At 50.3% G+C, this 12,920-nt stretch overlaps 1 protein-coding gene across 1 annotated transcript in view; it reads right to left on the reverse strand.

The window, feature by feature from the left end:
* Positions 1–12,920, reverse strand: part of LOC135241315 (ecto-NOX disulfide-thiol exchanger 1-like) — a 57,070-nt gene that overhangs the window by 19,394 nt on the left and 24,756 nt on the right. The window lies entirely within an intron of this gene.

Raw genomic sequence — 12,920 nt, forward strand, 5'->3', positions numbered from 1 at the left:
CAGACTTCAGATCAGCCACGCTGATCCACAGCACAAAGCTGGAACAGGCTCCAGATCAGCCACACTGATCCACAGCACAGCCAGACAGGCTTCAGATCAGCAACTGATCCACAGCACAACCAGAGAGGCTTCAGATCAGCACACGATCCACGCACAAGCTGGACAGCTTCAGATCAGCCACACTGATCCACAGCACAAAGCCAGGACAGACTTCAGATCAGCTCTACTGATCCACAGACAGTCATCCGCTTCAGCTGATCAATATGTTTGCACGCACGCACGCACGCACACACGCACAACTGCATTCGTATACTACAAGACACCCACATACTCTGGAGAAGGAAGCAAATGTCATAGAAACAGTACTGGCATAACCTCAGATTGCTGCAAGATACCCTCCCCCCACCCCTCTTAGTGCCCCACTCCCCTCCACTTGGACACCAAACCCTACGGGGCATCTAGAATCACTTTCACACAACATTAATTATTTATTCTGTAATCTGTGAAGTCTCAATCATTCATGAGTGCGTCTGACATCCTCCAAACCCTGTCCTGCACCTCGGGCAAAGGGAGTGGGGCTGGGGGGGGGGCTGCTTCAAATAAGAAAAAACACAAAAACGTTTACCTGCACAAAAGTAAAATGTGTGTGCATACACACGTGCACACACACACACGTGCACACACCCGAGACCTGAGATGATTCCACATGTTCTGGAGATATTTATGGCAAAAACATATCATTCATCATAATAATCCATATGGTTCAAATTCAGTCAGCGTCTCAGGACGATGATCTTTACGCCAGGATCGGGATGCGACCCACAGCATTGCTCAGCGAGACTCCTGTTCTTATCCACCCTGTGAAAATGTTTTCCACTGAACTGGTCATGAGAGCAGCGCAGGTCTCCTCGCCCCTGAAAGCAGGAAACCAGCATTGCAGCAGATACAGCGCCGTTAGTCTATTTACAGCATCACGGCCCTGTTTGTCTCTGTACAGAGGGGCACAGGTTCACACAGCCCTGTCTGTCTCTGTACAGAGGGGCACAGGTTCACACAGCCCTGTCTGTCTCTGTACAGAGGGGCACAGGTTCACACAGACCTGTCTGTCTCTGTACAGAGGGGCACAGGTTCACACAGACCTGTCTGTCTCTGTACAGAGGGGCACAGGTTCACACGGACCTGTCTGTCTCTGTACAGAGGGGCACAGGTTCACACAGACCTGTCTGTCTCTGTACAGAGGGGCACAGGTTCACACAGACCTGTCTGTCTCTGTACAGAGGGGCACAGGTTCACACGGACCTGTCTGTCTCTGTACAGAGGGGCACAGGTTCACACAGCCCTGTCTGTCTCTGTACAGAGGGGCACAGGTTCACACGGACCTGTTAGCCACAGTTTGATTCTGCATTCGGTTTCACAAGCGCAGAGCAATTTGTCTCTCTTATCAGCTGAGTCCCGAGTGTTTCAGGTGAACGAGCGGGGGGGTGCGGTGGGGGGGGGGGGGTAGATCGAGGGAAACGCTTCCCTTGAGTGAAACCAGGGGGGGTCACGACCACATTATCAGTCACTGTTTAAAGAAAACAGCAGCTAATGATGCCTTTGGAAAGGGGCCATTTGACACGTGTTCACTCATGAAGAGAGAGAGAAGTTAACAGCACTGTGGTTCTTCCAGTGCCAGGATTCATTTCAGCACTGCGCTTTGAAGTCCTCTCTGGGCTTGGCTTGCTTTACACCCTGAATAACTAGTTTCAGATACACAAAAAAAACAACTTGTGAATATATAAAACTGCTTTAATCAATATGTCCAGTTCTAAACCTAAATCCTCACCATTTTCTTCATAAGCCATTACAGTGTCTGTACAGAAACCAGTAGCTTCTGGATGACAGGAGATTTAAACTGTGACTAAGCTTTTCAAAAAAGAGAAGAACAGCAGAACTGTTAGCCAGAAGAATGTAACTCAGATCTGATGCAAGTGTTCAGCCAGAAGAACGTAACTCAGATCTGATGCGACAGATTATACACTAGTATTCAGCCTAAATAGTAATTAACACCAATATGACGGGACGCCTAAATTCACAGCTGTGCAGCGCAGCTTTAGAAAAACAGCCATTTCCTCGTTTGGCTTCTGGCGTTTATCACTGGAGAGCTTCCAGCTTCCAGTACGAACTGCGGGGCGAGCGGCGATGGAGCACAGGACTCCTCCACCCCTCCCCTCCCCTCCCCTCCCCCTCCCCCTCCCCCTCCCCCACTGTGAATGCAGGATGCAGCAGTCGGGACTGGAGCGAGAGAACGATTTTGAGTGTGCGGAGGTCTGTGAACGCTAACAGGCTCGTTGTGATTAAGCGTCTGACGGACACGCCTGGCACATGGGCTCACTCACATCGTGGAAGACGCACATTCTGAATTATCTTCTATGGCTCTCCCAAGACTGAATACCTGTACAATCAAACCACATGCTTCATGATTCAGATACAGTGGTTTCAGGCAGGTTTCCTGCAGTCTGTGCAATAATTGTCTTTACGTATTAACCTGTGCGCAGGTTAAATGGACTGTAAAATGGACTGCATTTATATAGCGCTTTTATCCAAAGCGCTTTACAATTGATGCCTCTCATTCGCCAGAGCAGTTAGGGGTTAGGTGTCTTTCTCAAGGACACTTCAACATGCCCAGGGTGGGGTTTGAACCGGCAACCCTCCAACTGCCAGACAATCGGTCTTACCTCCTGAGCTATGTCGCTAGGTTACACATTATGACAATTAGCCAGAAAACACCCAGATCTAAAGACATTAGGGTTAATAAGAAATATCTGTAGTATGGCCATAGATGCAAGCATGATGTGGGAAAAGAAATGCATGTAGAACCAGGGGCAGATGGGGTTATTCTTAAAGGGGCGGGGTTGCTGACAGATGCACATCTCTGATTTGATGATAATGCCGAGTGACAGCACGAGTGACAGAGACCGACGGTGTCTGTGGTGGGACTTCATTATGCGTTTCCCCCAGCAGCCCAAGCTGACAGTGACTGAAGACATCGATGGCAGGTTCTATTCTGCCGCCGTGTAAAATAACGCAGCTGTAAAAATATCTATGAATTTAACACAAACTTAAACTCTGATCGTAATATTTAATGTAACAGTGCGACAACATGACCGAGTATCAGTTGCTGTATTGTCCGTCTAAACTAGCAATCATCTTTCTTTTTAAAATCATATCCAAACAGTGTCTAGTTAATGGCGTAATGATTCAGGATAGTAAATACATTCATCATCTATATTACTGCATTAGAAAAATAAAATAAATGCAGCTTTCATTCATTCACAAAGGACCAACTATCCCATCCCAACCATCCCTTCACCCTGAGGAATACCGTATTTACATAAAAGCAACTGAGAGCTTGTTCTTATCGTAGAATTGCAGACATTTAGCAGACACTCTTACCCAGAGAGATCTACACAGCTCTTGCATTTTTCCTCAGAATCCATTTAAAACATAATGGCTGTGTCCTACTTGGGAAACAAACTCGCAACCTTTGGGTTAAAAGCCCAGTTCACTCACCCTGATACTACACTGCCAGAGAGGGTGGACTGTGGAGTGAGCGGGTTACTCATCGACTCTACAATACAAACTACGAAGGGCCAAGATGCAGTTTAAAAAAAGACTGAAACAGTGACGCTCATCGCAGGCGCTGAGGTTTACTTTGGAGCACGCAGGCAAGCATGTTTCCTCAGAACTACACAAGCTTGGTTCCTCCTCACTCTTCAGTCTGGCGGACTGGGCGATGGGGGGGCCGGTTCTGCACCGGTCCGGCAGGGTGCTGGCCACAGTCGGCATGGGCACGGTCCGGGAGTGACACCAGCCTGTGAGGCCCATTGCATTAGAACAGTGTCTTAACACGATGAGCCACCCAGCAGCCCTAATAAATACTCAGCATAACCGCCTTGCCTCTGTTTTCACAGAGAGCAGCTCAAGGCTACTTATCTTTCAACGCACAGTTCAAAGTTCCTGTTTGGATACAGTTTCAGGGGTTTAAATCCTTCTCAGGGAAAACCAGCCACTCACAGTCATGCTCACCACACAAACAAAACCACAGAATATCAGCGACGCGTTCCAATGCCGCAAGGGCTTGTTTTTGTCACATAAACAACCCGGGAAGACGAGGCCATTAAGGAGCCGATACCGCAGGATGTGAGACTAATTAGCGCGCGTAGCCTAGCGTCTCGGGCTGTGCGGCAGAGAGACAGCGAGCCCAGAGCCAGAGAGCACAGCTGTGGGGCTGTGCGGCAGAGAGACAGCGAGCCCAGAGCCAGAGAGCACAGCTGTGGGGCTGTACGGCAGAGAGACAGCGAGCCCAGAGCCAGAGAGCCAGCTGTGGCTGACGAGCAAGAGACAAGAGCCCAGAGCCAGAGAGCACGCTGGGGCTCTTTTACGCACGCAGAGAAGGAGCCCGACCAAGCACAGCTGTGGGCTGTGCGTCAAGAGACCACGCAGCCCAGAGCCAGAGGCACACTTTTGGGCTGTGCGGTGCAGAAGACAGCGAGCCCAGAGCCAGAGAGCACAGCTGTGGGGCTGTACGGCAGAGAGACAGCGAGCCCAGAGACAGTGAGCCCAGAGCCAGAGAGCACAGCTGTGGGGCTGTACGGCAGAGAGACAGCGAGCCCAGAGCCAGAGAGCACAGCTGTGGGGCTGTCGCAGCAGAAAGCCGCCAGCTTAATGAAGACGAATGAGCCCCACTGTGACACCAGAGACAAAGAGACAAAGAGACGCGCGACAGGAGCCGTCCCACCATTCTCCCCTCCCCCCCCCGCCCCAGTACGCTGCCGCTTAGCGCCTCCCTGTGTACACACGCCCACGTCAGAGAGGGGCTCCTGCCAAACGCCAAGTTCTTTCAGGCTCCGCCTCCACTCATCAATGTCCCCCCCTCCCCATCTGCTCCCACCATCAACTGCCAGCTTTCCTCTCTCTCTCTCACTTTCTCACTCTCCTTCTCTCTGCGGTGTAGCAGGTGAGAAGAAAGAAAAATAAACAGAGAGACAGAAAGTGAGGGAGAGGAAGAGAGAGAGAGTGAGGAAGAGAGAGTGAGAGTGAGGGAGAGAGGGAGAGGATTCTGACCACAAGGTGTTCACAGAATCATGTGTGCGTCCGCTCTACCCAGGCCGTTGGCTCCTCCCACAGGTCCCTGCTTCCGTACCTCAGCTTCCCTCTCGCCCCCTGTCCCAAACCCTAAATTCCCAACCAGGCTCTCTCAACCTGCCACCTAATCATCTCCCAGTTTCATTGGTTAACAATTAATCTCTCCTTCTCCACCTTAGCTCATGTGTGCTGAGCGTTCAGCTGCAAAATGGCTGCCGTGCATCACCCAGGTGGGGGCTACACATCGCTGTAAAGCACTTTGCATTTATATTGTGCTTTTCCTGATGCTCAATGTTTCAGTCATTCATCGACTGCCCGTTTCCCCAAGGCGTTAAACACAGAATGAGAAAAACAAACATTGTTCAGCAGAAACGTGCAGCATCCCACCACACGGAACGATTCCTGGAACACTGCCATTACCTGGCATTACAGTGCCCCAGGGGCACCTCTGCCCTGCTGACAAGACTGCGTACAGTATGGGGGGGGGGTGGACGGGACCAGATGGCAAGACAGCGCCAGTAACCCCACCCCCCTCCCCCCCCGCACTGTGTCTGAAATGCCTGTGCAGTTCAGAAGCAGCCAGGGTTAATTAGCATCTTGCTGAATTTCTCTCACACACACACAGACACACACACACACACCCCACAGTTCTTGCTGTTAATGACATCACCTAAACTCTGGAGGGAAAAGCTAAACCGGTCAGGAAATGATCACCCCTGAAAAAGCTCCAGAAAGCTTTCACCGAGGCCATTTTTCCCTCCCTCGTCTGCCGATTCATGGAAAAGTCGATAGATTTCTGAAACGAACTCTGAGGGAAGGTGGTAGAAATGCTCTACGCAGACACAAAGCCCCATTATTCCAGGCCCAATTCTCTGCCTTGGAAGGGCCAACTCATATTTTTCCCAGGGTTTATTCTTCTGTAGAAGCGGAGTGTTTTTTAAAAGATCTCCGTAAAGCACTGGGCTTGTTGTGGGTCCACACAGCATGATTGTTGCTGAAACAATGAGAAGCGCTTCAGAGAAAAGGGCAACGGCATTGGACCTGCTCAAACGGCGGCTGCAGTGAAAGCGGGGCCCGCTGGCGGTGTTGTGTTTGTGCTGAACAGGCTCCTGACCTGTTAATCGCTCTCGCAGCTGTGCCGACGCGCCGCGCCGCAGCGGGCGAGCGGTGACAGAGCGCCTCTCTCTCCTCGCAGCGCACGTACGCCCCAGCGCTCCAAACGCAGCTGCGCTCTGGAGACTGGCCAATGAGAGGCGAGGAGGGAAGGAGGCCGTTTACCGAGCTCTGCCAGCGCGCTCTCACACCTTCCACATCGCCCTGAGGGAGAAGACCGCATCACAGAGCTGGTAGTACCTGTCCTCTGGCTAACATAAGCCACCGATGCCTCTGGGTAACGTATGCCCCCGATGCCTCTGGGTAACGTATGCCACCGATGCCTCTGGGTAACGTATGCCACCGATGCCTCTGGGTAACGTATGCCCCCGATGCCGGGACAGAGCCTGACTCCAGCACACTGCTCACACACCCACAGTGCAGAGCTGGTACACACCAGGGTACTTACGGTGGGTGTTTCTACACAGTGCTCTGCTGTGGACATGAGCATTATGACTTCAGGTGTGGTAATGCAGAAATATGATCAGCATTATCAGCAGTGCACAGAGCCCGTTTCTCAGCAGGGATTTCTGCTCCCAGGGTTCCCAGCCGTAATAAACACAGTTTAATCCTCTGCCAGCTCAGATCGGAAAGAAACCAGCTCTGACAGCAGCTTTGTACATTGTATGTTATTATGCATATTAAATATTATTTCATCCAACAAAAATTCATGAACATCATATTTGTATTCTACACATGTACATTGCATCAAATACACATTAATAAATGTTCAGTTTTTTTTCTCTGCTTTTCAATCATACTTGCATGTCTACTGGTAAAATACTGGGGGGGGGGAGACGTCATAATTACCATCTAAATGTTCAGTGCTCTGCTACAGATAAGTCCTCAGCCTTCATACTTCATGCTCTGGAGCTCATGGCAAAGACACTAAACCCCTGGGCTGTGCTAGCCTGTGCCACCCACCCAAACGCTGTGCCAGCCTGAGCCACCCACCCAAACGCTGTGCCAGCCTGAGCCACCCACCCAAACGCTGTGCCAGCCTGAGCCACCCACCCAAACGCTGTGCCAGCCTGAGCCACCCACCCAAACGCTGTGCCAGCCTGAGCCACCCACCCAAACGCTGTGCTAGCCTGAGCCACCCGCCCAAACGCTGTGCTAGCCTGAGCCACCCACCCAAACGCTGTGCTAGCCTGAGCCACCCACCCAAATGCTGTCGTACCCAGTAAGAGCCGCCATCTTTACAAGCTCTCGCGCTGGCACCAAAGGCGGTCGATTAGCCGGCGAGCGGTCCGTTAGCCGGTGCACCCTAGCAGACAGTGAAGAGAAGCGTATGTTCGGGAATGCTCTGCAGCTCGTCAAAGCTTCTTTCGCTAGCGCAACCTCTGGAAGTCCACGAGCAGGGAGGGAGACAGGGAGGGAAAGAGGGAGGGAATGAGGGAGGGAGACAGGGAGGGAGACAGAACTGAACTGATGATGTGTGCAGTTGTTTTTCCAGGACCCCTTGGGGAGGGAAAGCTGCTTTCCTTGGAGCGGAGGTTGGGAGGACAGGCTATTCCTGTGTCAATGTTCAGCTCAGAGTGGCTCAATGATTCCAGATGCCAGAATTAATCCTCGCTAAAATTCTCAAAATCCCAAAATCTCAAAAACCCCAAAATCTTCAGCTGACTCCCATACAAATTTCTCAATTTATCCCCCCATACAAATCGCCCCTTTTTAATACCCCTATCATTGACTCACAAACATTTTTTGCTGAAAAACATCCCGGATTCATTTTTAAAATCCCATACATTCAGGGGAGCCTGGCAACCCTGGCATGGCTAGATGTACAACAGGAGCAGGGAAAAGAACTTCTCCCAGGCCCTGGCCGGTGATTGGCCTGCTCAGTTCCTCTCCAGTACAGCCATTTCCTGCAGCATACGAGCTGAACTCTCCAGGTTACACTCCAGCTCCCAGCAGCTGCTCTCATCCAGGCCAGTTCACACAGATCCCGTTTCCACACGCAGCCCGTTTACTCACTGAAGCGGTTCAGGCTCAGCCCGGTGCTCCAGGGCACGACACCCCCCAGCTGGGAACCGAACAAACAGCCTTTCAGTTACGACCAGTTCACCCGCCATTGCTCAACTCTGTTTGGCTTCAGAATTCAGAGAATAAACAAAAAACATAATGCTTATAAGATAAGCATGTGGTTGTTGACCCCCTAAAACAGACAGTCGTCTGTATGGGTCAGTGAAACAACCAATCTACAAATAAATCTGAATTTCAAGTGGAGAGATACAGTTGAACACTAACATTCAGTAACATTCACATTTCTAAATCATTAGGATGTTTATATTTTCTCCGAGCTAGAAGGCGTTAAGCATTTTCTCTCTCCTCCACAACTAGGCACAACAAACTGCCCCAGAGGTTTAAAAAGAACCACTGTTGCACGGAAACACTTACTGTGAAGGCAAACTGTCCATCTGCATGCGGCATTCAACCAATTACACAGAGAATCACTGGGGAAAATAAATGGAGAAACCCGATAAGGGACCTTTATTCCCCTAAATACACAGCTTTGCCTTCATAGAGGCAGCCGCAGGACAACATGGTCTCATTTCCATACCGACAGGGGAATATCAAAGTGCAGCCTGACGCAGAACACAAGCCTTCAGACCGAAACGCAATCATTCAGAGAAGGAACGGAGACTCTGAAGCCCGCTGTGGTCATTATGTTCAGATTACAGCTCAGGAGAGAATGCGTCCTGCAGACGCACCTACAGGAGAGAATGCGTCCTGCAGACGCACCTACAGGAGAGAATGCGTCAGGCCCCGCCCAGGCTAGGAGGGTTAGGGGTTAGGGTTAGAGGGGCAGGACCCCATGCATCTGTATCTGAGCTATCTTCACACTTCTCCTGTGGCACTGCTCACTACATCTCATCCAAAGAAAGACCCAGATATTCAAGGCACATTTCCTTAAGCAGGATTCAGCAGTGTAGTGCAATGGTTAGGGAACTGGGCTTGTGACTGAAAGGGCTGCGGGTTCAGTTTTCAGCTGTGGCACTGCCGCTGTACCCACGAGCAAGATATTTTTTTTTTTTTATTTAACTTTTTTTTAACCAGGAAAAAACCCCACTGGGATCGAAATCTCAATTAGAGGATTTAACCTGAAACGTTTCAGGAAAACTATCCAGAGAGAGAAAGCCACAACTATATTCTAAATAATGAAATGGGACGATTTAAAATGCAGCAGGGGGCTGTTTACAGAACTTGCATCTTTGGAAAGCCCCAGTCTGCCCTCCCTGGGACTGACTCATCAGTTATCATCTGCTTCTGCTAGTCTTCATGTAGACAAGCTTTCAAGGGCCAGTCTCCTCTTCGATGAAAAGAACGATTACATTCCTCTGTTTAAGAAAAAAGGAAAAGCAGTGGGCTGCTGCAGATCAGGGTCAGTGCTGTCATTAAACAAGCCGCCAGAGCAGCGACCTCTGTGAGGTCACAATCAGAGCACGAGCCATCACCAGGGCTGGTCTCCATAGAGCAGTGACCTCTGTGAGGTCACAATCAGAGGTGAGCCATCACCAGGGCTGGTCTCCATAGAGCAGTGACCTCTGTGAGGTCACAATCAGAGCACGAGCCATCATCGGGGCTGGTCTCCATAGAACAGTGACCTCTGTGAGGTCACAATCAGAGCACGAGCCATCGTCAGGGCTGGTCTCTGTACAGCGGTGACCTCTGTGAGGTCACAATCAGAGCACGAGCCGTCATCAGGGCTGGTCTCCATAGAGCAGTGACCTCTGTGAGGTCACAATCAGAGGTGAGCCATCATCAGGGCTGGTCTCCATAGAGCAGTGACCTCTGTGAGGTCACAATCAGAGGTGAGCCTTCGTCAGGGCTGGTCTCTGTACAGCGGTGACCTCTGTGAGGTCACAATCAGAGGAGGAGCCGTCATCAGGGCTGGTCTCCATGGGCAGGAGCTGTCAGAGAAAGCTCAGAACAGAGAACAGAACCTGAGGCTTCAGCAGGGTCTTCTCACAGAGAGAGAGCCCGACTCCGGCTGGAAGAAAGGGTTCTTTAATATACTGACAAAGCCAACACAAGCTCTGTTAGAGGAAGGCTTTAATGTATGGGCAGTTCAATTTATTAGACAAATATTCAGCTCAATGGTGTTTAGCCACAGGTGGGTAGCAGTAGCAGACCTCTCGCTAACTTATGTCTTTCTAACCCATCATTACGGTTGCTAACCCATTCATCATTACGGTTCTGTTCTGCTTTGTGAGGCAGTGCTAAGTTATGCTTTCGTTTGGCTGCATACGAGTCTGTGGATCGATATGAATCACGAGAGGTACCACGCAGGAAAGGGTTATTCACCACAAGGACCACAGCCCAATCAGAGCCAGGCCATGTGACCGGCGGGTGCAGCCAGGCCATGTGACCGGCGGGTGCAGCCAGGCCATGTTCTTCTGCTCTAACAGACCTGGGAGCAAACAATGTCATTCCTCATCCCCCCCACGTGCAGAAAATGCTTTCCCAGGGATATGGGAGCTGGATTTCCCCATGTTGAGCAGGAAAACCCAACAGCAGGGAAACTCTTCACTGCAAGAGCTCAGATTCCTTTCCCCCCCCCCCCGACCCCACCAACCCCCCTCCCCCCCGAACTCGACCGCTGGTTCACAGACAGCGTGCAGAGAACGTCTCCAGACCCCTGAAAGCTGGTCTAGACATGAGGTCATCGGCACAAACCCTGACTGGGTCATTTCCCAGGTGAGGCACTGCCTTGAGTGACGTGCTGAACCTGAACTGAAGATAAGCAGCTCTTTTATAGAGCTTCCACTGCTTGTATTCATTAAATTTGCAATAACAATATAGGCAGTAGAAACCGTGGAAAAAAGCTGCATATGTTCGGTATCTACATATCTGCATGTCTGTTAAATGTAAAGTAATGCAACACCAGAAGGCCACCTGACCATGAGCTTTTAAAAATTATTTAAATCTTAAGTGTGTATGCTTGAGCTTAGACTCTCTTTCTCTCCATCTCTCTCCCGCCCTCCTCCTCTCTCCCTCCCTCTCTCTCCCCCACACGCACACACATTTACACACATATGTAAAGGCTGTTTTGAGCGGCTGGGTTTTCCGCTCTCTCTCTGCATGCCTGTTTCGCGCTGCAGCGGCAGCTCCAGAAGGGGCTCGCGGGGGACCGAATCATGCGAATGATATTCCCGCCCCGGCAGCACCACAAATCACACGCGCCGCGCAGGCAGAGATGGACGAGCTCGCCCCTGACCCCTCGCCCCGCCCTGCACCCTGTCAGTCGCGCTCCCGCGGTCGATGCCGCTCGCTAAAAGCCAGAGGGGCAATGGCAACCGCGCCAGAAAAAACAAGTCATCAAGCGTTTACTCCAGCGCGCGACAGCCGCCCTCTCGCTGTCCCCCGGCGTTTCCACAACACCGCTTTACGTCTGGTCTGCATTTTAACCTCCCTCTTCCCCCGTCTTATCTCTCTCTCCTCCAATATATCAAAAAGATTAAGTGGCCGTAGAGTGACCATCTCGCGGTTTAATAGCGTCCGTAAATCAAAGCAGGTTTAGCGCAGCACAGCCGGGGGAGAAAGCAATTCGTCAGGAGGAGGCTACAAGAGTATCCTCATATATCAAGATGTAAATTCTGAGCCTATTACAGCGTCAACTTTTCCTTGTCCTCTGCGATAAAAAAAGGAAATAAGAAAAGCTGTGTAGCAGTGTAATGAGATGAGGAGTTGGAGAAATATGCGAACAAAACGAAAGCGAGCCAGTCTGCTTTTAAGAGCTCTCTCGCCAGCGACCAGTATCTGCGCGAAAAGTCAAACATCTCAGTCCTGTGGCACGCGGTTCCCGAACGTGTTCAAAAAGCCTCCATTTCTGTGCTGTTTTATTTTGTCCAATTAAGCTGCATCATAAAAGTCTGTGAACCTTTCAAAGACAAACAGCCATGCACAGACAGCTGTGAAATTGCTTTCTGTTGGATGAAATTATTAACGGCTTCATTGGAAAGATGACAACAACCTATATCAATTACAGAGAATGTGACTAAAATCGTGTGACAGTGCTTCTGGGTACTGAAGTGTCATATTCATAGCAACAGGAAAACATATTTCTGAAAAAGCCCAAAATGCAAAAATTTAATAGTCCTGGCATTTCTGGTTTAACATCTGTGTGAAAACATTCCTGGTGGGAGGAACACAACTTCCTGGAGAGAGAAGACAAATTAAAATGTTTATTTTTTTATATAAACTCAACAGATGTTTATAATGAACAAAAATGCTAGTGTTAATCTGGGTCCTTTGGCTGGAGGAGAGTAACACATCAGCCTGTATGATACCTGTGATGTCATCATACTGCTCTAGGACCACAGCCCTCCCTGGGCTGGAGAATTAAAGCTTTAAATGCTTTTTGGATACATTTGAACATTATTCATAGGGTGCATCATGGGCTACACCTCTCAGTAAACGCAAACGGATATCAAACTCAAATATCTGGGGCATGTACAACAAACGGTCTCACCCAGATCTCTGCCTAAGGCCTCAGTCACCAACTACAAACAGACCTGCAGCTAGCAGCTAGGCAATGGTCTGAAGAGAAAAGTGCAGCCCAAACCTTTAAACCCCCGGGTCCCAGTGTACAGGAGGAGAGGGGTCCCAGTGTACAGGAGGAGAGGGGTCCCAGTGTA

Source organism: Anguilla rostrata, chromosome 15 (genome assembly GCF_018555375.3).
Source record: "Anguilla rostrata isolate EN2019 chromosome 15, ASM1855537v3, whole genome shotgun sequence".
Lineage (NCBI taxonomy): Eukaryota > Metazoa > Chordata > Actinopteri > Anguilliformes > Anguillidae > Anguilla > Anguilla rostrata.